We start from the raw sequence: 25,302 nt of genomic DNA on the forward strand, positions 1-25,302 counted from the left end.
GTTGCCAAGCAACAGATGGCAGCAGAGGGGCAGTCTGACAAAATGGCATCTGACACGGAAGTCTGTATGGAGCAAAGGTATGCTATTGAATTCCTCCATGTGGAAAAAATGGCACCCACTGACATCCATCGACATTTGCTGAATATTTCTGGAGGCCAAACAGTGGATGTAAGCACAATGGGGTATATTCCAAATGATCACAACTAATTCTATGAAACAATTAAGAGCTTAATTATTTCTGAAAAATCCTGGAGTAAAAAAAATATATATATTTAACTGGAATTAAGTATGGCTTCATTTTGTGAAGCTGTATAACAGTTCTGTGTTAAAAAGAAAATGTATGCAGCAAACAAAGCAAGACCGAAAATTTACCACTGATAATTCTTGTTTATGCAACTGTGTTTCTAAAACAACCTTGAACTACAAAGTCCTTCTATGGAGCATGGAAAGAAGCCAAGCTAGTGTGTTTTTTGTTTCTTATATCTTTAAAGTTTAATAAAGGGCGTACTGAAAACGTCTTTTAGCACATACTTCCATGCAGCAGTCATAAGTAATATCAGCTGATCAAAAGCCCCCTGCTTCATGATGATCTGGAGCATGTTGGATACAAAACTGTCTTGGAACAGGAAGGCTTCCTTTCCTTTCCATTTGGCTATCCTTAGTCACAGTCACAGACTAACCCAGTGCTGGATTGCTGTTCAGGATCTTAAGAGAAGCAGAGGTGAAAGATCCAGTTAATTGTGCAGAGCCAGTTATTCAGACAACAGAAAGTTGCTCCTGGCCCCAGAGAAATCAATTATAGACAAGAGAGAATAAATGATTGCTGACAGTCATGAATGCATAGCAGCATATGAGGAAGCATCACTCAGCATGATTATCAAAAGGGATGGCATGTCAGCATCAAAATATTCCTCAGCATTTCGTGAGGACAGGGCATTTCAGTGAGGAGGCTGAGGAATTTAGTGAGGCACTCCAAGATATTTACAAATAGTGCCTCTGGAATTTTGATTTGTTCTGCTAGCACTGTTAATAGACTGCATTTGCTCAGTGAAGTTGCAGAGATCTTTTTTAAAGAACAGATGTTTAAATGCTTCCAGTTTAGAAAGAATGCAAACTCTCCAACAGTCATAAACTTCAAGCAAAGTTCTGGGGAACCATGGACTATAGCAGTGAGTGTGGCATACAGCCTCATCCTATAATCCTTCACAGAAAGTCATGTATCCATCCTGAACTCACTTTCAAATGACGAGTCAATGGAAGCCCTCTTTGACACCAGTTGTGGGATTCCCAGAGCAACCTCCCTGTTTTTCTCACTGTCTCTATTTCTGTCATTCTGGGGCATCTATCAAATACAGTTAACTTCTTGCATCTGTGGCAGATAACATTTTTTTAACCTCACTGATGATGTTGATCATTAATGTCATAAATGTCACAGCCAAGGCCACATCCAGATGTCCTGTCTCAGGTAGTATTTTTCTACTTCTTCGATATTTCTTAGTATTTCATTCACTTCTTCCAGAAGTGCTCTGGAATTGTTTCCTCTGCTCTTATATGTTGATTTATTTCTCCATACAACTGTCAGACTTATTATTTCATGTGCACCCATTATTTCATTTCTAGGCTTAAGACAGGTATTTTTCACTGTAAGTACTAGTCAGTTTTTCAAAATTGCTTTCAGGTTTCTGATTCACCTTAATATTGTTGTAATATTTTGTCTAAAAGCAAAAACTGCTAGTATTATCTGACACATCAAAACTTGCACAAAGCTGAGAATCAAACTAAAAGTGTCTTCTAACTTTACCTAATCCCCACCCTCAGAAGTATCACAGTTCAGCCTCAGTGTCATGCTTCCTGACAGTAATATACTGTTACACGGATGGCTTGTGTGGGAAGCAACATCAGCCTTGCCTAATCTTGTTTGCTGTAGTGTGGGCTAGTCCCCAGGAGGTGCCAACACATCCAGATTCCACTGCAGTCATCTTGCAAATACACGTGTCCTGCAGTTACTCTGGTTTTACATTCAGATTCTGCACGAATCTGGAGATGCCCAACACAGCATATAGAAGCTTGTAACATTAACACTTCCTTTACTTAAGACTGGGACACACTTAAGACATGTGCTACTTCCAGTCCTAAGATTTCCTAATTTCTCCAGTGTTTGCCTATGACTTTTAATTCCCATTATTGTTCATCTTTTCTTTCTCTGTTCTCCAATTCATCTAAAACATTTAATTGTAAACACCAGGTACTGTAGATTTAGATGATTAGAAATAATCTTCATGTTTTGCTACCGTAATCTTCTTTGAAAATAGCTCTTGAGACTCCATGCAACTATGAAACTGCAAAACAAAAGTGGAGTTTTTAAGCACACTACAGAGATTTATCTTACAATGCACAATGTTGTCTTTAAACTTTAATAACACAAACATACACAGTGGAAAACCATCATTTTTCCCCAATTGTTTAAATTCTATTGGATTTTCTTTATCAGTATTTATTTATTTATTTTATTTACTTAAGGAAGGAGATATTTTTAATTTTGAGACTTATGAGAGTATCCATCTTATTTCTGGTCCAGAAACTGCAAAAGGAGCTAGATTTACACTGCTGTATGGCTTATGTTTGTGTAGACACAGATGTTCAAAACAGTACATCTGCTGTGATCATGCTTCAAACTTCATTCAAAATTCCTTTCTGTATTGTCTTCATGGTGGAAGAATGGACAGCAGAATGAATTCTTTAGATACTAATATACTAGTTCTGTGCCAAGAATAGGGAAGTCAGAGAGAATACAAATGTATTAATACCACCAAGTCTTTAAGCTCCTTTTAAGCCTTTGGAGTGATCATCAGGACCACGTAATCATCTATCATAATTTAAATAAAAAGCAGAAAACATAATTCAGGTCACCTCGACTCCTTTTTACACCCAGTCTCAAAATCATTCAGTACATTTGAGCAATTTTTAAACAATTTTATCTCTGCTTTTGTTAGACTAAGGGATGATTTATCAGATTACTTCTGAGGGCTGTACACTTGTTTTGGCTATAAAACTTCAAGTTCTTCTACGTGCCTAAGGGGTCCGTTCCACCCAAGTCCAAACTGAAATGGGCTCTGCATGGCTTAAAGAGTCAGTCAGGAATATAGCCCTTTCTCCTCTCTATTGTGGCTTTCCTAATATTTTCTATTTCTGTAGTATTCAAGTTTTAAGGCAAAATGAGAGACGTATGTATCTTGTGTGGGTTTTGGTACAAGAAAGGTGCTTTACTTGAAGCTGTCACTTGAGATACTGGAGCCTGCTGCCAACGGCAAACACAAAACGTATGGCAAGCATTGTGTTCCCAGAAGCCTTCTGGATTTTCCAGATAAACTGCCAAGCACGGCAGCTTGTGTAAACTGACTTTGTACTGAATTCTAGCTGCAATAAAATCTCAGAGTTTCTAAATTCTCTGGATAGTGCGACTGTAACACTTCTGTGGAATTCTCCTTTCCAAGTCAAACCAGAATAAAAGCCATCTTCATTTTCAGTAAGTCACAAGCCCATCATTTGTCCTCAGAAAATCCTGAAAGTGTCGATCCTAATCATAACCTCAAAAAATATTTGCCTCTTAGTAGTTTTCCAGGAGTATGAATACCCTAGCTTTTTAACCTTCTACAGTTCTTAATCCTTCAGCCTGTAAACACAGGATTTTTCACTTTCTAGTGCCTTTAACATCAGCCTCTCCATCACTGTGCAATGATTAAGTGACTCAGTTGGGAAAACTAATACTGTTTTGTCCCTGATGCATCTATGGTCTCTGAGCAACCCAGTTAATTCTACAACCAAAAGGTTTTAGGCATCTGAATCTGTCATGTTTGCTGCTGTTTGTACTCCTGTATAACATGAGGATCCTTAAAAAGCTGTTTCATCTGCAACCTAAATCAGGAATCATCTAAAATCTTACATTTTTTACCAGCAAACTTCAAAGCTATCTGAACGTCTTTTTATTCCTACCTGCTTTTTCCTTGGTCTCTGAAGTGATCCAGTGCCCAAAATCGCGGATATCTCCAGAGCCCATTTGCTGGATTAGGCCTCAGCAGACCCAATGAGCAGATGAGGGGGAGGAAGATGTGTTCTCCTCCCTTTTCAGTAGCCTCACTGACTGATTCCTTGGGACATGTGTTTTTTTCTGCTGCTCCTTGAGAAGGGCATGATATGATACATCTCAGGTGAATAGTCCACAGGTTCCAGGCAATCAAGTGACATCATTTAATCACTTGAAAATGTTTCACATGGTAGAATACTGGAGTATTTGCTGGCTGAAAGTGAGCCAATGACCCTATAGTCTTCTGGGAGATCCTAAGGTACAAGGTGTCCCTGTCTGTATTTCTTGGAGTATTGAGGCCTCACTGAGTAACATTAAAATTCTAATGGTCAAAACGGCAATAATGAATTTGAATTATTTTGGGTTTTATTTCAGAATGGGGATGGAAATCACTGAAGAACTCTTTGGGTGGCTCATGAATTTGTCAGGAACTCTGAGGCCTTGGTTTCAGTCCATTTTCCAGCATGTTCCTTATTAAGTGAAATGCTTCTACTTCGCAAACTGAGACCCATGATGAAATGCTAGACAATTTTGGCTTTCAGTCTTCCACACAATTGTCCTATCTTGTTTTCCAAATTCCCAAAAAAGAGACAGAACTTCCACTGAAAACAGATTTTTTTCCGCATCACAACACATGCTATACCTTTGATAGTAAGAGCATCTACTCAAACATCGGCTATACACAGATTCTTTAAGGTTGGAAGGAATCTATTGAGATCATCCAGTCTAACCCCGCTCATCAAAGAAAGTTGCCTACAGCTGCTGCCCAGGACCATGTTCAACTGGCTTTTGAATATCTCCACAGATGAGATTCCACACCCTTTCTGGGCAGCTTGTTCCAGTATTTTATCCTCTTCATGGCAAAAACACACTTTCTTGTGTTCATATTGAATTTCCTTTTTTTTTTTATAATTTGTGCCTGTTGCTTCTTGCTGTGTTACTGATCACTACAGAGAAGAATCTGTCTCCTCTTCATTCCTTCCCATCAGGTATTTATATACACCAATATAATCCTTCTCCTGAGCTTTCTCTCCTCCAGGCTATTTCTAGATTAATATTTGGTCTGCTGAGCTATTCGATGAAAAATCTGTTTTTGGTTTTGCTTCATTTTTCAAGGAGTTTGGGCACATCCTATGGACCTCAGAAAAATTCCTGAAATGTCTGATAAGTAGGGCTTAGACAAAATTACTATCCTGAGAGATTTGTTACCTTTTGAAACAGTTTGTTGCCTTTTTGAATGCTGTTCTTGGTCAGGTCTTCTCTGAGACAAACAAGCAACTGAAATAATATATAGAGTCTAATACATTTCTGAATATATATTACTATCATATTGAAATCAGAAGTTTCATAATTTCACTGGAAAAAGTGGTTTAAGTATTCCATAAATTAAAAAAAAAAATTTTTATAAATATTTTGCCTGTCTCTACACAGCTGGAAAGCAGAAATAGCAAGAAATACTGAAAAAGGGCTATTCTATTTTATTTTAAGCATCAGCGCATTCTGGAGTTCTACCCAGACGACAGATAGCTAGTAATGAGAAAAGAAAGTGTAGTGTAGAGTTGGCTAACTTTGTGACAAAATCAGTCACAGTAAGTACAGAATTTGATCCCACAGTTAAAGTAGGAATCAGCACTGCCTACATGCCCAGTGACAATGGTAGGCTGAAATGCCCATGGCTTGACCCAAAACAATGAAAATGCTCTCTCTGACTTCAGTTATCTCTGAGAATAAGCAATTTTGTTGAGCAGTTTGGAGTTCAAATAATGTACAACAGGTTAAACAGAGCTCAGAAATCTGCTCAAAAAGAAAGTGACTGTGGTAGCTTTGTTGAAACCGGGCACATTCAATACTAAACAGACAGGAAAGAAAAAATTCTTCAACTATAGTAAACTGAATTCCGCTCTCTGTTGATATCATTTAGAAGTAATTGCATTGAAACTCTGTTTTGATTATATGTCTGATACCAGAATCTTGCCAATTCTTTTTGCAGGTGGAGTTCAATTAATTCTACTGTCTGTAAGAGATGGGATATGTTCTCTACTATTGTTCATTGAGACAGTAAAATACATACATTAACAAATTTACTCTCCAAGAATCTTACACACTCAGAGATACTGTAAATGAATACTTAGTTAAAGCAAGGGCTATATTTATTACTCTGCAAAACAGTTATTGAAGAACATTAGAGTTCTAACCTCTGTGTCAGCGTGGACATAACTCATGAAAGATTTTCACTGTATTTGACAGTGTAGTTTCCAGGAACTGACAGTGGAAAGGTTAAGTGACTAAAAACAAAGTGAATAGAAGGGCAGGTAGCAGAGATAGAAGGTCTAATTGAGTGGCACTATATTTTATTTTGGAAGCAGCAGAAGAAACCACAAATGAAGCAGCTGTGCTGTGAACTAAACGCAAGCTACAGAGCAGTAGAGAGGGAAAAAAACATAGCAGGGATCAAAATATTTTGTTTCCATAAAAGAGAAGCTTTTGTTGTTTTATCCTGGTGTCAAGCCTTTCGCATAGAACATCTATCTATTTAATTTCCAATTTTTTTATTGGACCAAAAAGCCCAGAATACTCTGATAGCATCAAAACAAAATTATATCATTACTGGAGTGCGTAATTTGGGAAAAGAGGAGGTTCAAATTGAAATGTCAGCAAATCTCACAGCTTTTTAAACACTTTTCAAAAACACAGAAGAAAATCAGTATAATCACTAGATACAGAAGATAAATAAAAACAAACAAAAAATCCTAACAAGATAAGATAAACTCCAAGTCTTCATCTGCAAAGAATATTTATTAACACCAAGTTAACCTAGAAAAAGAATAAAGAAGCTGAAAACATCACCTTTTCTAAATTTGGGTAAGGTAAGAAAAGGATAAATATAGTTGCTCTTAACATTCGTATTCACATTCTCAAAACTGAGCGAAGAGTATTCTTGTGTGTTCTCCAGGAGACTGTAATATGATCTGATGCTCAGTTATCTCCTCCCATCATATGCCCTGCGGGCTTACTGCAGCTGACAAAGTCTCGTAGACTTTTGGGACTTTGATCCAGATTTTTAAAGAGGAATTGGAATGAAGCATCTGAAAGATTTGGAAGTGTGTCCCATGTCCTTTCACACATGTATCTCAGGCTTGCACTATAAGCCAGTGTTCCAGTATGGATGGATGATATTCAAGTTTTGACTAAGAGGAAGCTTCATGTGTGTAAGCATAATCTTGTAATATTTCTCAAAAACACAAGCATTGAACTTGTGCTTGCTCCATGTTAGACACATTTAATAATGATGTAGAAAAAGTGGGAGGAGGAGCCCCTTACGTGTGTCGGAGCTGCAAATCGTCAACTTCTGCCCAGGGTTCTCCAAGTTGAGATCCTTTTCCAACCCTTTGATGCATTGCTTCCTCTTCTCAATAGCCCTGCCTGCATAGAAAGAGGCAGAAGCATGCTTTGTTTTCTGGAAGCACTGGCAAATTTCCCAGTCCTTCTCATGGGCTGGTAGCTCTGGTTTTGCCCTCCAGGAAGCAGCCATCTGAGGGGTGTGTAAGTATTAGACCAGTGGGAAGAGCTCCAAGGGCTGAGCTTCCTTCACTTGGCTGAGCAACCTTGTCCTTCATAAAAGCTGAGTAATGAGGAAAACTGTTTAATACGAATAATTCAAAGTCTGTTTGTGAATAAGACGATAATAATAAAATTAAGTAAAATGGAAAAGCATTGCCGTTTGCCACCTTCTCAGTCCTTGCTCCCTGCCAGCAATCATTGACTGTACCCTCATCCTTTGCGATAGTTCTTTACATTCTCCCTCCTCTCCTCCTCCATTTTTTACCTTTCCTTCCCATAGTGAAGAAATCATCTGCTGATTTATACAGGAGTGCTCCACTTACTGCTCCTAATCACAGGAGCTGTCAGAGTGTGAAGAATATACCCAACTAAGCAGGGAGAGCAATAATGCCTCTCCTTCCCACCAAAAAAATAATTCAGCAGCGTTTGTGTTCTGGTTTTCTTCAATTATGGCAAACACAAATTATTTCTGCCTCTGTTCTTAGCAAAACCCAGGTCTGTGTGAAGAGACAGTATTACGGGAAAACCCATAGTTAGGAAAGAATGAGACACATCCATAGTCATGACTGTAGTTAAAGCATAACTCGAATGTGCTTAAGGGATTTCATAGAATTCAGGACAAATACATAATGGTCGATGCCTTAAATATGTGCTCTGGTATAAACACTTCATAGAGATAAGATCCTCTTTTCATTAAGTATAGCTAATTAAAGTAAACAGCATATTTCAAGTTACAGAATTTATTTCATTTGCTGCGAAAAGTGAGGCAAAACCAACAGAAGCTTGTCACTGTATATCAATATAAAAGATCCCAGGTTAGCAGATCCCTTTTTTTTTTCAGACATATTTATAATATGATCTCTGTGCATACCTAATAAGGGACAGATTTGGAGGGAAATGGAAGTATATGACAGTGAAGAACAGAACAAAGTTGTAGACTATTCCTTGAAAGGGGCAGATAGTCACCATTAAAAAACAGGGAAATCAGTTCTCTTACAAAATAGCTTGTGACAATTTATTTTTCAGTGGGAAATGAGGAAATGTTAAATTCTGTAGTACTGATAAAAACTGGTTCATTTTTAAATCATATATCATTTCTTTGGAGAATCAGATATTGCTTCTTTTTTTTTTCTTTTTTTTTTTTTTGCAAAGTGAAAGGATGAGAAAGTCTATTGCAGAAAGTACACACAAGGCTCCAAAAAACCATAAATACATCTTCTACTTTTTCAAATTCTTCAAATATTAGTGGACATTTTAAACATGCTGCTACCCTGACATATAAAAAGAAATAGGAGGTGATCAGTAATAACATTTCTAATGACCAGTGGTCCAGCAATTTTGGTAAGACACTTGCTCACTCCATCATCTTCCACTGCTACTCCATGGGCCATAGGCTGAGATCTGAGATCTGCTCTACAACAGCAGCCATGACCTGAGAAGGCTGTGAAGGGAAAGGAGAGCATGATACCGTTGTCTGCTCCTTGTTCCTTTGCATGCTCTGTACTTTGTTCTGTGGCTGCCTTGCACAATTTGTCCTTTGCTCAGGTGTCAGAGAGGAAAGAGAAGTGGGCTCTAGGCAGCCTTGGGAAGTTGTAAAGAGAAGGTGGAGAAAAGCTCCAATGGGAGAAGCATGCTCTGAAATTGCCGAAGCACCTCACTTGATCCCTCTTAAATGAATTAATGACTGAGGGATTTAATCCCTCCACCTTAGTTCCAGATGTATAAAATGTGCATAATACATCACAATTTGTGGAGATATTATACAGATAAATCCATGAATGAAAGTGAAGACCTAAATTAATGGATTACATCATAAATGCATAATAAAAATGCCCAAAGGATCTTATGAATAATTCTCCTTACACTGGAGGAAAGCAGGGAAGAACTCAAAGTATTCCACCAGGCCACAAACTATAAAAAATAAAAACTGAATTAGTATTAGATCCAGTCAATGAGTAAGGGAAAAATTTTTCTCCTTTTAGGATTTCCCATGGAAACAAACCTTATTCCAAGTCCCAAAATTGATAAAGTCTGGTTTCTTCTGGATTTGTCTCTTGTTTGATTGACTTTTTAACTAAATTACAGAAACATTGTCTTTTATCTCTCTGTATATAACTGGATTATGAAGCTGAGGTAACCTGTTTTCCCTTCCCTTCCCCACCCAGCTATCCTCCAGCAAAATATTTGGACAACAACAAAAAAATCATCTCTTTTGCTCTGATCAAGCATCTCAAGCGTTAGGCTAAAGAAATCTCTTTCCCATAACTTATCTCCCACTATCTGAATGTATCTAAGCAGTAGCTGAATATCTGAGTGTAGCTGAATGTTTCCTATCCCCTACTACCCATCCTTTAGGATGTCTAGCAGAACAGAACTGCTTTTGAAACCTCTGTGTCTGGATACTAATTGAAATTCCCAAATGGATATGGATTTCTTAGGAGGTGATACCACACCCTAGTAGAATGATTTTGTAAGCTTTGTTTCTATCTAAATCAGAGTAAAAATAGCACATTTTTATGAAAGGAGATAATAATGCATGCACACAAAGAAAAAATATTAAATAATGTTTTGTCTGATTTGAGACTTTGAAATCTCTGCAACCTTAACATTTAGTTAATGCAACTTTGAACATTCCATGTCTTTACAAATATATCTAGAATATACACAATTGTATTTTGTTTAATTATATACACTTATTAGATATGCATTAATATTTATACAAAGCAATACAATCATTCATATATTTACAGATACGCTGTTATTCATCACTGGATTATGGTATTTCACTTTATTACTATTTATGTATCAAGACTAATTGCTCTTCAAAATGATTCATTCTCAACTACGATCTGTATTTCTCCAGGAAAAACCACAATACAAAAAATGAGGTGTAAGCTTTACTTCTGTTGTCTAGTTGTCTAGTCTACCAGAAGTTCTGCTTACTACAAGCTGGGAATTCCACTACAAAGATTTCAAAAGCTGTCAGATCACTTGGGAAGTGAGTAGTAAATCTCTCTACAAGTAGCTGAAGTGGCAATTGTTCATCTTTACATACATAAAAGATATCCGCATGACAAGAAGTGGTGTTGCAGTAAAAAAGCCATCTGTACAATTCTTTTTCTGTCATTGAAGAAAACAGAGGTAATGATCAACATTCATTATTTAGGTAGTTGCAGTGCAAACTGCATTGCTCAGACATTTATGAAGATAAAACTGTCCTTGTCCCATACAATATGCAAAGATCAGTCTTAACTGAAACTGATGAAAAGTTCCTGGTGGAAATTGGGCTAGGATGCTTGAGCAGGAAAGGGCAGAACTGATCTTTAAGTATCACAATGTACAGCAGCAATTTAAAACTGTAAATTAGACCTGTACTAACATAGGCAGTCTTCTTTTTCTGTTTATCTATTGATTCTTTCCCCCTATTGAAGTGGTCAAACAAAACACTGTTCCCAAGCACTTGAAATAAAAAACAAGGAAACAAAAGGCTAGAATCACAAAATTGCCAGCAGAGATACTGCTACTTCTGCTAGCCGCTAATCTGACAGACTGAGCACTGATCTGGAATTGCAGGAGGTGGTTTAAGAATTCCCCTGAGCTCACATGGAGTTAAACACACAATATAAGATATTGCCTTACACAATGGGGCTTGATACGATATTCTGTCTTTCTCTAGGGTCTTTATCATTGTCTTGAGACTGCTGAACACATTGCTGTTACCTGCTCCAGGTAAAACTTAACACATTTTCTAAATAAGAGTGGAAAATTAAGAAGAATGACTGATAGAAATAGGTTCCAAATATACCTAGTAGTCTGCTGGTTACTGGCATTGTGATGGGTTATATGGATTCACATCCTCAAAGAGCATCAAAAGTAGAACATGCGTGTTCCGCTCTCTCACAGAGTTTTACTGTCATCAATCCACCACCACTACAGCTTCGTGAAACTGGCCATTTACAGCTACAGGTGTTTAATAATTCAATACTAAATGAATAAGAGGTCTGGAGCTGCCAAAGCACTGCTTTAAGGATAGATCCTGCTTTCTGAGTGAGGAGAAGCTAGAAATTAAACTAGTTCTATTTAAAGTAAAAGCCTAAGAATGAAAAACAATGAAACAGTGTAATGGAAGGAAACACAAAGTATTGAATAGCTGCATATGGAAGATCATATACTGCTGCAGTTCCTTATAGTAATTTATTTGTTTCTGAACACTATTGCACTGCTTAGGAAGTATACGGTGCTTATTTAGGTGCAGAAGACCTCTTATGAGCTTTTTGATCCTTTAAAACTCTCTCCAACATAGGCAACTCCATCTCACTTCACTTGCTTAAATATCTGATGTCATCTGAGACACTTGAAGGTGTCCCACCTAGCCCTCAATTGCAAGCAGAGGACATGGGGTTCCATAGGAGATATGCACTGTTCTGGTTCAGCAGAAGCAGGCAAGACGTTACACTCATTTACCTAAAACAGCACTAAACGCCAAGATCCTGCCGACTGCGTCACTTTCTAGATATTTCTTGATAATGGCAGCGTAGATACCTAGCTTACATGCCTAAATTTAGACACATTTTGCCACTTTTATAAAAGAGTAGCTAGAATCCTATGCGCCACTGAAGTTACTTTTAAGTCCTTTTTTGAAGGTTTCACTGTAACTAACATGCACATGCATTTTGCTTAGCTTTTACTCTGTTTAAATTTTTGAACTTATTCATTAAGTACTCAGGAACCCCCTTCTTTCTCTATGAAATTTATTTGTATTCCTTTTGTGGCTCAGAGGCAGGAGAGGGAAAGAAGACAAAAACAATGGGCCAAATTTCTACGTGCACCTACTGAATGCAGTGTAGAATTTGTCTTGACTTGGAGTGACCTCTAGTATTTCCAATTAGAAGTTTGCTTCCAAATTTTTGACTTTATTTTAGTGTTATTATTTCATGGAAAAATATCAAGTAAGTTAGAACAGTATTTGTCTGTTGTAAATGACATCCTTTAAAGCCTTATAGTGGATCGGTAAGTATTATTTATTTTTTCCTTTATTTGTGGTAGATACATTTTTCTATTTGTTATTAGATGCATCTAGATTAATACTAAAATAAGATTATGTAGTTGAAATAACAAAAATTTATGTGATATTTCTTCCAGTACCATGTAGTTCTGGCTGTACTGTGGTCCTGGGAACAAATACAAATCTGTAAAATAGACCTCTGCTGAAGCCCACTCTGGTTAATATAAACATGCACATAAGGGTTTGAATCAGGCTCCTTTTACTTTTCTTCCCAGTGACACTGATGAGTCAGAGGAATTCAGCTACTGTCCAGTGTTTATGCCTTGATTCATCTTTGATCATTGGGAGATATTTGAGGGATTGGTCCAGTGAGATTGCCTGTCCTGGATCTCCCTGCCTCTCTGGCCATCTTCTCTTTCTCATCATCAGTGTCTCCATTTGCAGCTTCTCTACAACCTGTCCTAAATAATTCATAATGAAGTCACTATGAAACTTTCTATTTCCTTCAGAAGAGTAATATGTAACTTTGGATTTTGTAATTTTTGATTTAGGTGTGTATTTAAAGTAAATCATTTATTTTCTTCAAATACATCATTTCAGAGTCAACATTAATTCCTTGGCAGATGGAAGAGCTTTTATTCTTTCAACAGAAATTAGATTATGACACCAGAGATCAGATCCAGAGAGGTATTTAGTCATCAGTTGATGTAGAGCTCCTAGAACTTTTGAGAACCTTTAGAAAATGAGTTAATACCTGCCCCAAAGTGAAATCCAACACACTCAGTTTCCTACATCATTGTTAATCTATCATTCAGAGAATTTTTCAGTGCAAATTATTATATGCAGGTAAACCAAAGCTCATAAGGCTGAATGTTAAACTCATTCTATACTTTGCTTTATCTTAATTTTTTTTTAATATTTGATTTTATACACAATGAAAAAGTGTATTTAGCAAAGCAGACATATTCATCTTCCCTTACTATATTTAAGCCCTTTTTATGCAGTTACTAGGATAAAGAGTTAAGAGGAATTTCTGGCTACCCTTTTTCATTACCTATTTATTAAAAATTACTACCCCATGCAGTTATTTATATGCGCCTATCTTTCCTGCCATAGCAATAGTGCTCAAGAACATACTGTCCCCAAGAAAGAAGAAAAAGAAATGAAACATTCTGCAGATTAACACATGGCAGCATTTCAGATGCTGAAGCTAAAGGGATGCTGTTCAGTTGATTAGGCCACAAAATTGATTTACCTTTAAATATGTTTCATATTATGGCTCTTTGCTTCCAGACTCCCAAACGTGGTCCTTTTGAAAATCAGTCTTTATTGACAAATGTTTATGACAAAGCAATAACAAATGGGCAGGGATCAGCTCCAAGAGGTATGCTTATTATTGTATTTTCAGAACACCCAAAGGCACTCTCGAGATCTGTCTTGTTGTCTTTGCTGACAGTAAACTTGGAAGCCCAACTCATTGCCACAGCTGAAGAGTGCTTTCCAGAACACTCAGGACCCATATTTTATGCCATAGTTGTCATTTTACTGCAACCTGTGGAAACATAAAATCCTACCAAGCGTTCCTGGTGAGGCCACCCATGAGGTAACCACTTACATGGCAATATACTGGAGCCTCTCAACACTTCTTTTTAAAAATAGGCTAGATTTAGCTAAACTATTTGTTAGGGTTAATAAGTGCAGAAAAGTTATTCAAAGGCTTGAATGACAACTCTATGTCTCTCTCTCATTGACTATCTGTAAAATTCAGGCATGTAAATGACATCTGAAGCTTTGAAAAGCTCCACCTGCTAATTTTAAAGCATAGGATGTTAGCATGTTGTAATAAATTAGCATGTCATTCTGAACAAAAGACATCTTGGACTACTAATCTGCTGCAGGCTCATCAAAGAACAATGCCACTGGAAATGCATTCATTAAGTTAGTGTGTTTAATTCCATTGTGGTGTAAAAATTGTTGTTTCTGCTGATTGGAAGGAAGGAAGGAAGGAAGGAAGGAAGGAAGGAAGGAAGGAAGGAAGGAAGGAAGGAAGGAAGGAAGGAAGGAAGAAGAAAGAAATCCCCCCAAAGAATAATAGAATCATAGAGTGGCTTGGGTTGGAAGGGACCTCAAGGATCACCAAGCTCCAACCCCCCTGCTGCAGGCAGGGCCACCAACCTCCAAACCTCAGAAAAATTATTAGACAATACACTACTTGTGCATAAAGGCATACATGAGCATAATTTTCAACTGCTGTGTGAGACTTCTTGGCATTTTAAGGAATTACCACAACAGGCTTTTGCATTTGGGGGCACTGCAAAGAGTTTCCCCATGATCATTGGCGCACTTGCCTTACGTATTTATCCACATATAGAAGGATATGATAACCATTGTAAAGCCATCCATGAGAGTTAAAAGATAACATCAAAATGTTTAACCTGTTGTGTGCTGGGAGAATTACAACACAGCATGTTGAATTCAGCGCACTTATTGTGAGAACTGGAATATTTGCACTCATGGAAATCTTCAATGAATCTAAAATGGCAGTTAGGACCTTGTTCGTCTTAACACCTATGAAACTGTATTTCCCTTGTATTAAAGAGGAAGGCAGTTGTAAAAGCTGAACTTCTATACATAGTAATACTTAAAACAAAAATTAAGCTCCAGAGAATAGTACAGCTGAGAGTACAACCAGGAACATTTTTCTTAAATGTGTTTTGCTTACTTTTCAGGATATTATATGTCAGGAGAATTGATGTGACATTACATAGGCATGATTTGATTTTCTTCGGGTCCGTGGAAAGAAGTGAGGATGAGTGTAACTGCTCTTGTGTAGAATTTTCTAGCAGCTGTGCTAAATCAAGCCACGGGAGCCATGTTTTTGAAGCTCTGCACAAACCATGGTCTTGAAAAGAAATGGGATAAGTGCCTTCAACATATCTGCTCTTGCATTTCCATGTCCAGAATGCAAATGCTTGCTGGGAACACACTTTGTATTTCTGATGGAATGCGTTGGCGTGTGAGATTTTCAAGCAGTCAGAAACATGTCAGTAGCACAGAACTTCAAAAGTACTTCACAAAATAGAATGGCTACATGCTTCCACTGTAGAAAAATATTTTGAAACAAATTTAAGGCAATAAACTTAAGGAAAAAAAGTTGAATAGTTACAGGATACAAGATACAGAATTGCCAGATATAGATTGCAGAAAAGATCATAGAAACAGCTTTCTGAGACTATCAATTCAATATGCAGGAGATGTCAGCAAATATTATTTTTTTTTTTTAAAAAGGATAATGTTTGGCATCATTTGGAAGAGTACTGAGAGCAATAAAAAGGGTAATATTTTGTTGTTACAAAAACCAGGAAACAGAACACAAAGAACGCCCTCCAGTGAGAATGTAGCAGGCAGGATGTTAGCTTCAACAGTCCTAATGCCAGGTGACAACAATTACTTCCAAAAAAGCCAGTAAGCTGGACATCAGAACTGTAATGTTTTAAAGCACTTCTGAAGAAGTGAAGGAAGGTCAGTTACTAGAATTGCCTGCAGGCTGACAAACAGTCTGTAGCCTAAAAACATTTGGTCTTGAAGATATACTTCTCCAGAAAACAGTTTGTTCTTAATAAATACAATATGGCTTTCAGGAGAAAGCTAGATCATCATATCAGTTATTGCTATTGCCCCAGAGGGACGATGCAAGCCAGGATCACCGCTTGCTGAGAAAGTCACAGTATACAGAGCGGGGTGAAGTCTAGATTTGGTTTGAGATTAGGAGATAAAAACAACCTCACGTAGAACCAGGTGACAGTGAGAAGCCAGAGGCAGTAGAGCTGGGAAGGCTGTATCCTTTCTGAATTGAAGGTGGATAAGGGTGCTTTTCAGATGACACTGCTGACAGCCGGGTTTAGGCTATAAGGCATGATGCTTGCTACTAAGTAACAAACTTTACCCTCAACTCTGCCTGTTAATCAGCTTTTGCTATAAATAGAATTTACTTATTCAGGCTCTAGACATTACAGTTGTGAAAACTAGGGGTAGAAAAAAGGGATAGACACCCATTTTACACATGGAGAAGACCAACATGGGATGATAGAAGGCCTGTCTAAAATAGCCCAGGAGCCTCAGCTGGAACCATGGACTGAGCCCTAGATTTCTGAGTCCTTGTCTGCCCTCTCAAGCTGAGCACCTCTTTCCTGTTAATGGTAGTACTGTCACACCAGGCAGGCGCAGCTGGACAAGTTAATACATTGCATTAGAATGACTCTATATAATCAATCAGCTGCATGAAGTGAACATCTGGCATAATAATCTTCTTGATTTCCTTTCCTTCTGCTCCTTTTCTTGTTTCCCTAGCTGGTTATTTCTTCCTTTTGTAGAAAAGCTTCATCATTCCATCTCCAAGGATTATCTGACACAGAAAACTATAACAGAAGCTTGCTAGCGCTGTGATGGAATATCATTTTTGCACAAAAAGCTTTTAATAAGCTAGCATCTTTCCATGTCTTTCTTAGCTGTCACAGGTATGCAGCCCTTTAATGTTGCCACAAGAATAGAACAAATGAACAAAAGAAACATATCCGCTGATATTTGTATTTTCAACAAAATTTGCTGTGATAATGTTTGTGCCTCTGCTTGTTTATGTGTTACAGAAGGACTTTAGTCAGCCAATTTACAGGCATCAGTGACTAAAGAGAGAGAGAGAGACAGAACAGAACAGATAGACAGAACAGATATCTTCAAAACAGGACAATTAAATAAAACCTATCAGGCAAGTGGATAGGATACTTGGAAACTCAGACCAGCATTCTCTGAACAATTTCTTCTCTTATCCCTCCAGTAATTTTCCTACACTCATAACTTCCCTTACTGTTTCCAATCTTCACCAATCTTCACGTTTACTCTACTTAGTTTTGAAAGGCAGGGGATGGAGGAGGGATTGTAGAGAAAGAGAAACCCCCAAACCATTTTTTGTCCTCATCACATTTATAATGAGAAAATGGAGGCAAAAGAGCATCCCTAAGTGTCAGAAAATGCAGAAGATGTGTCTTGTATGACCAGTTACAACACAGTGTGTATTTAAACATTTCTGTCAATCAAATGAATGAGAGAGAAAAATTAAAAATTGAACTCATCAAAAAGGAAAAAAAAAAAGAAGTGAGGAAGCTACAATTTGCTCCCGGATATTTTGTGATACAAGAAAGATGCCAAACTCATCAGATAAATTGTTTTCTGTGAATTATTCACTTGGGTCTAAATTGCTACTCTTTCAGGCAAATACAATGGAAACCTATGACTCCCTGTCATCAGATTTGTACGTCGGGAGCTGCATCATATTCACTGTTCTTAGCAAAAGTGGCTTTGTATGACAGTTAGCAATATAATAGTAACAAAAGAATTGTGATATCTTGATATCTTTTCCTCCTTTTTTTTTTTTTTTTTTTTTAGATTAGCTTCTTCGTGTTATGGCTTTACCTTTCACACATAGATACTGGTTCAGTGGATTTCAACTTGCTTGCTTGCTTGTAGTCAAGTAATGCTGAAGAAAGACCTTAAAATAATAGAAAAAAGAATACATGGTTAGTAACGTGCTTATTTTCCCTGCCGAAGTGGCACAGTGATGCGTTTTCTATCTGGCTTGGAGTTTACATTCTAAAGGCAGGTATTTTTTCAGACAACAAAGGCCAGCCAGCAGCACATCGCTGCCCTTTAGGCTGCAGTAACTCACCAGCCCACCTGGGCACAGCCCTTTCTGCTTGCATGAAATTACTTGGCACCATAAAGAAACAATCTAGTAAGTAGCCGTCAGAAAGTACTGCAGGTAAGCAAAACAAAGGGCTAGAGAAAATACACTCACTAGTGGAAAGGAATGGCCGAGTAAGATATGAAATTTCTATAATACATTCACTCTGAACACTTGGGTCCAAAATTTGAACCTCCTTCTCTGCTTGACCAATCCAGAAATAAATGTAACATTGTTTTCAGAAGTCTGGCTTCTTCTCCTGCCTTTTATATATGAATACATCCACACAAGCTGTTTTTTCCCCCTTTCAGCTCACTCTATTTTGATGAATAATAAATTTATATTTCATTGCTACATCTTTGCCAATCTCCTTCAGCATTTTTAAAAAGAGATGGTGTAAGTTACAGAGGGCTTAGAATGGTACTTATATTTTTATTTTGTCCTGATTTAATCCTTTGCCTTGAGATGGATGATTCAAACATAAGGCAGGTACCATAAAACAGTGTACAGCTGATACACTATAAATCTACACATCTAACTGTTATTAATATAGATATTTTAGCCAGTGATTGTACAAGGGCTGTTTGTGAATAGAGAGAAAGAAAAGGAGAGTCAAGAAAACAGGGTGAAGAGTAAGTTGTTCTAATGAAAGCTGCAATATATACAAATGTTAATTATCTGCATAAGACAAATGGTGGCTCAAAGTTAGATAACGTCATTTGCTATAGTAAAAACACAGGACAGTCCTTTGTTAAGAGGAAGCAGGAGCAGTGTGCACTTTTGGCTGAAACAAAAGTACAGAAAGTGCCTGAAAGCATTGTGTTTTGGATTGTTTCCCCAGATAATTAACTCACTTTTCCCAGCCCTTAATCTCTTGACAGGGAGTAAGATGAAGAAGAGAGTAACAGCACTTAGAGTGCTCCGTTACAAGTAAGTTGACAAGCACGAGAGTCTGAATACAGCAAGACATAACAAGAGTCATACCCTGCATGTGGAGTCTTCTTGAGCTGTTTAATCCTATGCTGCAGGAAAGGCTACCATCGATACGCGAGCCTGTGTGGGCCTGGTCACACAGCACACTGATGGAGTCAATGGTAAATCCTCACCAGTCACAGTGAGGAGCAGTCCCATGGTAAGATCACTCTTCAGCTGGATTGCCCTTTTACATTCTAGGACTGGCCCTGCAAGACTTTGGCATCTGTAGTGCGAGCCCTCTGTGGTAGCTGGTCCTCTAACAAATATTAACATGGAGATTGAAAAACCTTCACTAAATCACATTATAATATCAGATGCAACAAATTCTACTTCTGAAATAAGATCCAGTATAAAGGAAGTTTGGTTATCAAAGTACATTTTCAAACTCTGGCAGGTATCACTTAGTAAGCAGGTCTACAAGCATGTAAGTTTATCTTTTGTCTAGGAAATTCAGCTCAAGATAAAACAAAATGTAATGGATCACTTTGAATCAGAGACAAAAATGAATCAGGGTGGTTTTTAGAAGTTTGAAGCAGAGCCTTTAAGTGAGTGATCTCCACATACTGCTGAAGAAAACAGGATTATTTTAATTATCATCTGCACAGACTAAGGTACAATGGACTCTTGCATGTCCTCTCCCATCTACACATACAGTGAGAAGGAGTGAGTTATTATTACCCCAGAGCACTGAATTCAGCTCACCAAGAAGCATTCCTTCAGAAAGTTAAAAAACAACATTTCAGCAAAGCGTGTAATTGTAACTTAGAGAAGCCACCATGAAACTAGATAACCTTTCAAATCCATTTATCAAAGGAGTTACGTTTCTCATTTTAAGGCAAGCGACAGATAATAAATATAGATCAAAGAAAGCTAGCTGGTATATAAAATGCTGAATTAGATGAAAAGGTTATTCACAAAAGAGCGTTATGTATTTTACAGCTTCTTCTTTGCTCTTCTTATTTATAGGCTGAGCTTTGTTTTCTACGCTGAACTTTACCGGCTACTATGTCACATAGCTATAACCTCAAAGGGAATTTTGTAGAAAACATAAAGGGAGACTGGAGACCCATAAAGAGGAGAGATGGTTCCAGCCGCAGCCCTTGATAGGGGTATAGGATTGATACACGCAAGATTCACAAATAGGGGAGGCATTAAGCTTTTGCTGTGGGGAGCAGTGAAGACGGAGCTGGGTGAGTGGAGCTCATGCTGAGGGGCCCAGACTTGACAGAAGTGTGGGTGCACTCATCATTCCTGCTCACACGGCAATATAAATGGCGGTGTCAACAACCCTTCATGCCCTCCTTAAATGTGAATCCTTTGGACAACAAAAGACCTGACAGTGACAACAAGAGGTGTTATTTTCACCTTCCCTAGCCAGTTTCAGTGAATTTGGTTCCTTTGTGTGAAACAGTCTTCTTTTGAACCTGTCAGCAAATATATAATCTTCCAGAGAGTAGAAATCTCCCCTTTAACAACAATTTTCCCATTATTTTAGGTTTCCTTATGTAATTTGTAACTAATTTTTCTCTGATTTCTTGCCATTCCTGTAGTAAGAATTGAAATGTTCCCTTAATACTAGAAACTGCAGGAGGGATGTTGCACCATCTAGCAGTCTGGGGATACTTGACTGCCAAATTTTCAAGCAGCTTATTTGATAATCCAGCATCATGTTAACAGGCTTTTAAAATATCACGTGTTGCATTTTCTCTTGATTTTTCAGGATAAATAATTCTTTCAACACTAATATATTACAGAGAAAATTTTATATGTTCTACCTATTGAAAATTTCATGCTTTGTTAGAGATTCGTAATGCAGAGAGTGGAGTCCAGCTTGTGATCTGGGAATAACAAATACTAAAACTAGATACAGAACACTGCATGAAAATCCGATAAATTGTTAGAGCTAACGAGCTTAATGCAAGGGCATTATTTCTATAGCTCCTGGTACTGTTTCCAGCATCTGAAAAGTTTGGGTAATTTTCAGGAAAACATGATTTAGACACAGTTTATGCAGTAAATACAAAACAAACAAACAAATAAAGGTGGGAGAAAATATGTGTTTATGTGTGAAATAAACAAAAAATTGCTTACTGGGTGGCAAGGAGAAAAATTATATATAAATAAACAAGAATTCTTTGAATTTACTCACTCCGAGCAAAACTATGAATAAAGTCACGCTAATATGTCCATGATATCATTCACAGAAAAGAAGGTACGGGTAACATTTCCTCTCTTCTCTACAACATGGGTTTCATGCAGTTGTACTGTCTGATGTCCTTGGCTGCAGGATACACAGCCAGCCTACTGGGCACGGGAGCCTGTAGGCAGCTCCCACTCAGTATCAGTGATTTTGCCAACGGCATGGCCTTGCCACTATCTAGAACTGCAGCAAGAAGTCCTCATGAGAACTCCTTTTTGGTTGTTGTTGTTTTCTTATATGGAAATTATATATTGGCTTGAATGACCCAAAGGGAGATCTTCTCTCTATGAACAAGATCTGCTTTTTTCTGTGCAATACTCCATGGGAAAATCCATCTGGGCTCTGCTGATGCTGCATAAACACAGGGTGCTCAGCATCTGAATGGGCATAAGGTTCACTCATTATCTATCTTGCTTTCTTATTCAGTCTCATTAAAGCGGTTATCTTATTAAGCCATTTGTCTGCCTTTCTTATTGAGCTCCCGACAGAACCATTCCTGTCCTCTCTCTTCACCATCCACTCGCCTTCATGCAGAACACATTCCAAGGAGAATAAATAGCAACTGAGCTCTGTCTAATACCTTTTCATTTTAAAAAGTAAAAAAACACCATGCCATTCCACAAATACAACTCCATGCATTCCCCCACGGTGATGACTCCTCCAAAATTAACTCCTCTAAGATTGCATCAAGGATGGGAGTGTGAGCTGAGGATCACTTCCATCTACTCTGACAGGAAGGCAATATTGACTCTATCTATCTAGGCAATGTACAAGCAGTTTACAGGCAGAATACTGCTGTAATGCATTTCAGGTGCTATGCTGACTTCAGTAAATTAACTCTTTCTGTTTCCTTGAATTTGAATTTCTCCATTAAGGACAGCAGTGAAAAAATAGATGAATTCCAAATAAAGTGGCTTGTAACTTACAGGATACATAACGAATCATAGTTAGGGAATTACATGCTTTATGTGAAGTTCACTAGTAAAACAAGCAATCATTTAAAAATATCAGTGCAGAGTAAGTCCTGTTCTAAGAGTCTTAGAAAACTGATCGACACTACCTTCAAACACAATATATTGGATGATCTCCGCAAGAAAGGCTGAAACTGAGCTTATTCTTTCCCCATATCTGAATATTTTTTAAGGTTATTTTAATTAAGGCTGCCTGTCCATCATCACAATTCTTCTTAATTTTGCTAAATTTTAGCCACTGGTTAACAATGGTAAAGTCTGGTGTATTCTAATTTAGAAAAGTCTGACCTTGCAATTGTAGTCTACATTAATAACAACGATCTTGAACAGGTAAAGCCTATTATCATGGTAGAAAACTCTGCACAGATACTACTATATTCTTGAATTACATGAGTTTCTGATACAGAATATTTAACTTTCCAGCCCAAGGCTATACAAGCACATAATGTTAAAACTGTCAGTGAATTACAAAAGTTTCTTATCTCCAATTCCATGATTAATCCACTAACACTGTGTATTAAACCAAGTTTTAATTCAGATACTATTCTTTTGATATTCCATAATACCCATTTCTATAGCTAGTACTCTCACTTTTTATGTCAGATGTTCTCTTAGTAAAATTCCCCTAACCATAAGCAACGGTTAGGGGAACAGTTACCTGCTGATGGTGTTGAGGAATATTGCACAAGAATTTCAGTTCTGATCCAGATCTGCAGTGTACTAAATTAATGCTTCAGATACCACAGCTATACAAGGTGCAACAACAACAAATTCCATTTAACTCTGAATCTGTTAAAGCAGTAATGATGTACCACAGTGGCATTATAATTCTTATAAATGAAAAGCTAAGAAAAGTTGTTCACCTTTCAGAACTGGATGCACATTTAACAGCATGAATTTTCTTTTCTATTAGTATAGTAAATGTAGCCAGAAGGATTGTGGGTGGGAAACTGCAGCAGTATCTGGGAGTTTGGTGGGGCCAATCTGCTGAGACACAAGTCACTGGAAGAGTGGTGTGAATACCTACTCCTCATTCATCAGAAATAACTACCTGTTATTTCTGTTCTGGTGATTATGAATTATTCTATGTTTCATCCATAGATGGTTATAGCAAAGTAGATACAGGCAAGCAGATATTTAAGAAATGTTTAAATGCACTTTAAATACTCAAAGGAAAATCAGGTTTTGGTACACCATACTGATTTTGCACTCACAGCAATAGGATCACAGCATTCTGCGTGAAGATTTCTTCACGCAGAATCTAGTGCATGCACACACATATTTACGTACATACATAATCTACATGTACACATACAGAAATGATTCATAATTATCTGCAAAGCAATAAGATATATTATAAAAATGATGTCTTCATTTGATGTTGTATGTGATGTAGGTGTGCAAAGCAGTGCACTGAGCGTACACGCACAGAGTCTTACAGAGACCCAGAAGATGTCATCACTTTTAAAACACCAGGTTAAGATAGCTTCTCCTTTGTGCACTCTTTATTACTGCCTCTTTATTACTGGCAGAGTAAGTCTATTTAAATTCATGAAAAAATGATCCATAGATCTCAAAGGACTTTGTAAAAGTGGCTAGATATTACTTCAGCTCACAGAGACGTAGAAGAAATGCCCAAACTCACGCAGTGAACTTAAATACTTGTTAAAAAATACATGCTTCCTTCATGCAACAACACTGTCATCCTCCACGCAGCAACACTAATTTGGATCTGATCCTGAAAACCCACCTGGCTTCTCTTTGTACTGCATCCTCTTTACCTTCAGCATGTGGTAGTCTTAAATCAGCGGTATTTCTTTTCATGATTGCCGAACCTAATTTTAGTCTTTCTGTAGAGAGGAGGACGCTCAATTCACGATCATAGCCACTAGAGGTCAGGCAAGATATAATTCATCGCTACACGGAAGCGGGAAATTTCTGGTGCTGTTAGCAAAATAAAAGAGTAACCGGAGTGAGATTCACATAAGAGGATTGAAATACGACTTTTTATGTCAGAAAGCTAGAGAAATAGGCTCTAGAAAACTGGCATATTCCAGACAGATAACTTGGACTGGTAGGAAGTTAGTGGTGAGGAAATGCAGTTTTATTAGATAAAAAACAGGTGTGCAGTTAAATATGGACAACTATATAAATTATTGTTCACAGCAAACCCTGCATTCAGTAAGTGTTCAAGTCTACCCAAAACCTACTTATTTGTTGGATCTTCTGTTGCCATATGAAGAAGTTTACTCCCATTGCTTTAATTATACAAGGGAGGAGGAGGCATATGAAATAGAAAAGCACTATAATCCTCTTTTCCTTGTCTGAATCAGACTATCCAAGTCTTTGAATATAGGTAGAATGATACTGAAATATTCAAAACAGTTCAGTAGCTACTTCCTTGAATTACCAGCTTAAGTTGGCGCTGTTTTGGTGAGGTCCTCTGAGATCCCCAATTCCTCCATGGGGAATAGAGGAGGTAATCTCAGTGGGTGCACAGAGGACCACTTTTAGCTACCAAACCAGCAGTTCATCAACCTGCCTGATGTGCAGCAGCGTGTATACCCACCTGATGGTATGGTTCCCTGATGGAACTTGTCGATATTTTGGAAGTTATTTTCTTGGATACATTTAACATAATTCTGCCAATCATAAGGTGAGATCAGTTAGGAAAAAAAAAGAAAGAAAGAAAGAAAGAAAGAAAGAAAGAAAGAAAGAAAGAAAGAAAGAAAGAAAGAAAGAAAGAAAGAAAGAAAGAAAGAAAGAAAG

The 25,302-nt window shown here is 37.6% G+C and overlaps 1 long non-coding RNA gene across 1 annotated transcript in view; it reads left to right on the forward strand.

Moving 5' to 3' along the window:
- The window catches only part of LOC110394680, a 26,246-nt gene continuing 980 nt past the window's right edge, over positions 37-25,302 (forward strand). The window contains exons 1-2 of the long non-coding RNA XR_002435802.1: positions 37-77; positions 11,322-11,374. This is a non-coding gene — a long non-coding RNA (uncharacterized LOC110394680). The remainder of the gene's footprint in view (positions 78-11,321; positions 11,375-25,302) is intronic.

This window comes from Numida meleagris, chromosome 1 (genome assembly GCF_002078875.1).
Source record: "Numida meleagris isolate 19003 breed g44 Domestic line chromosome 1, NumMel1.0, whole genome shotgun sequence".
Classification (NCBI taxonomy): domain Eukaryota; kingdom Metazoa; phylum Chordata; class Aves; order Galliformes; family Numididae; genus Numida; species Numida meleagris.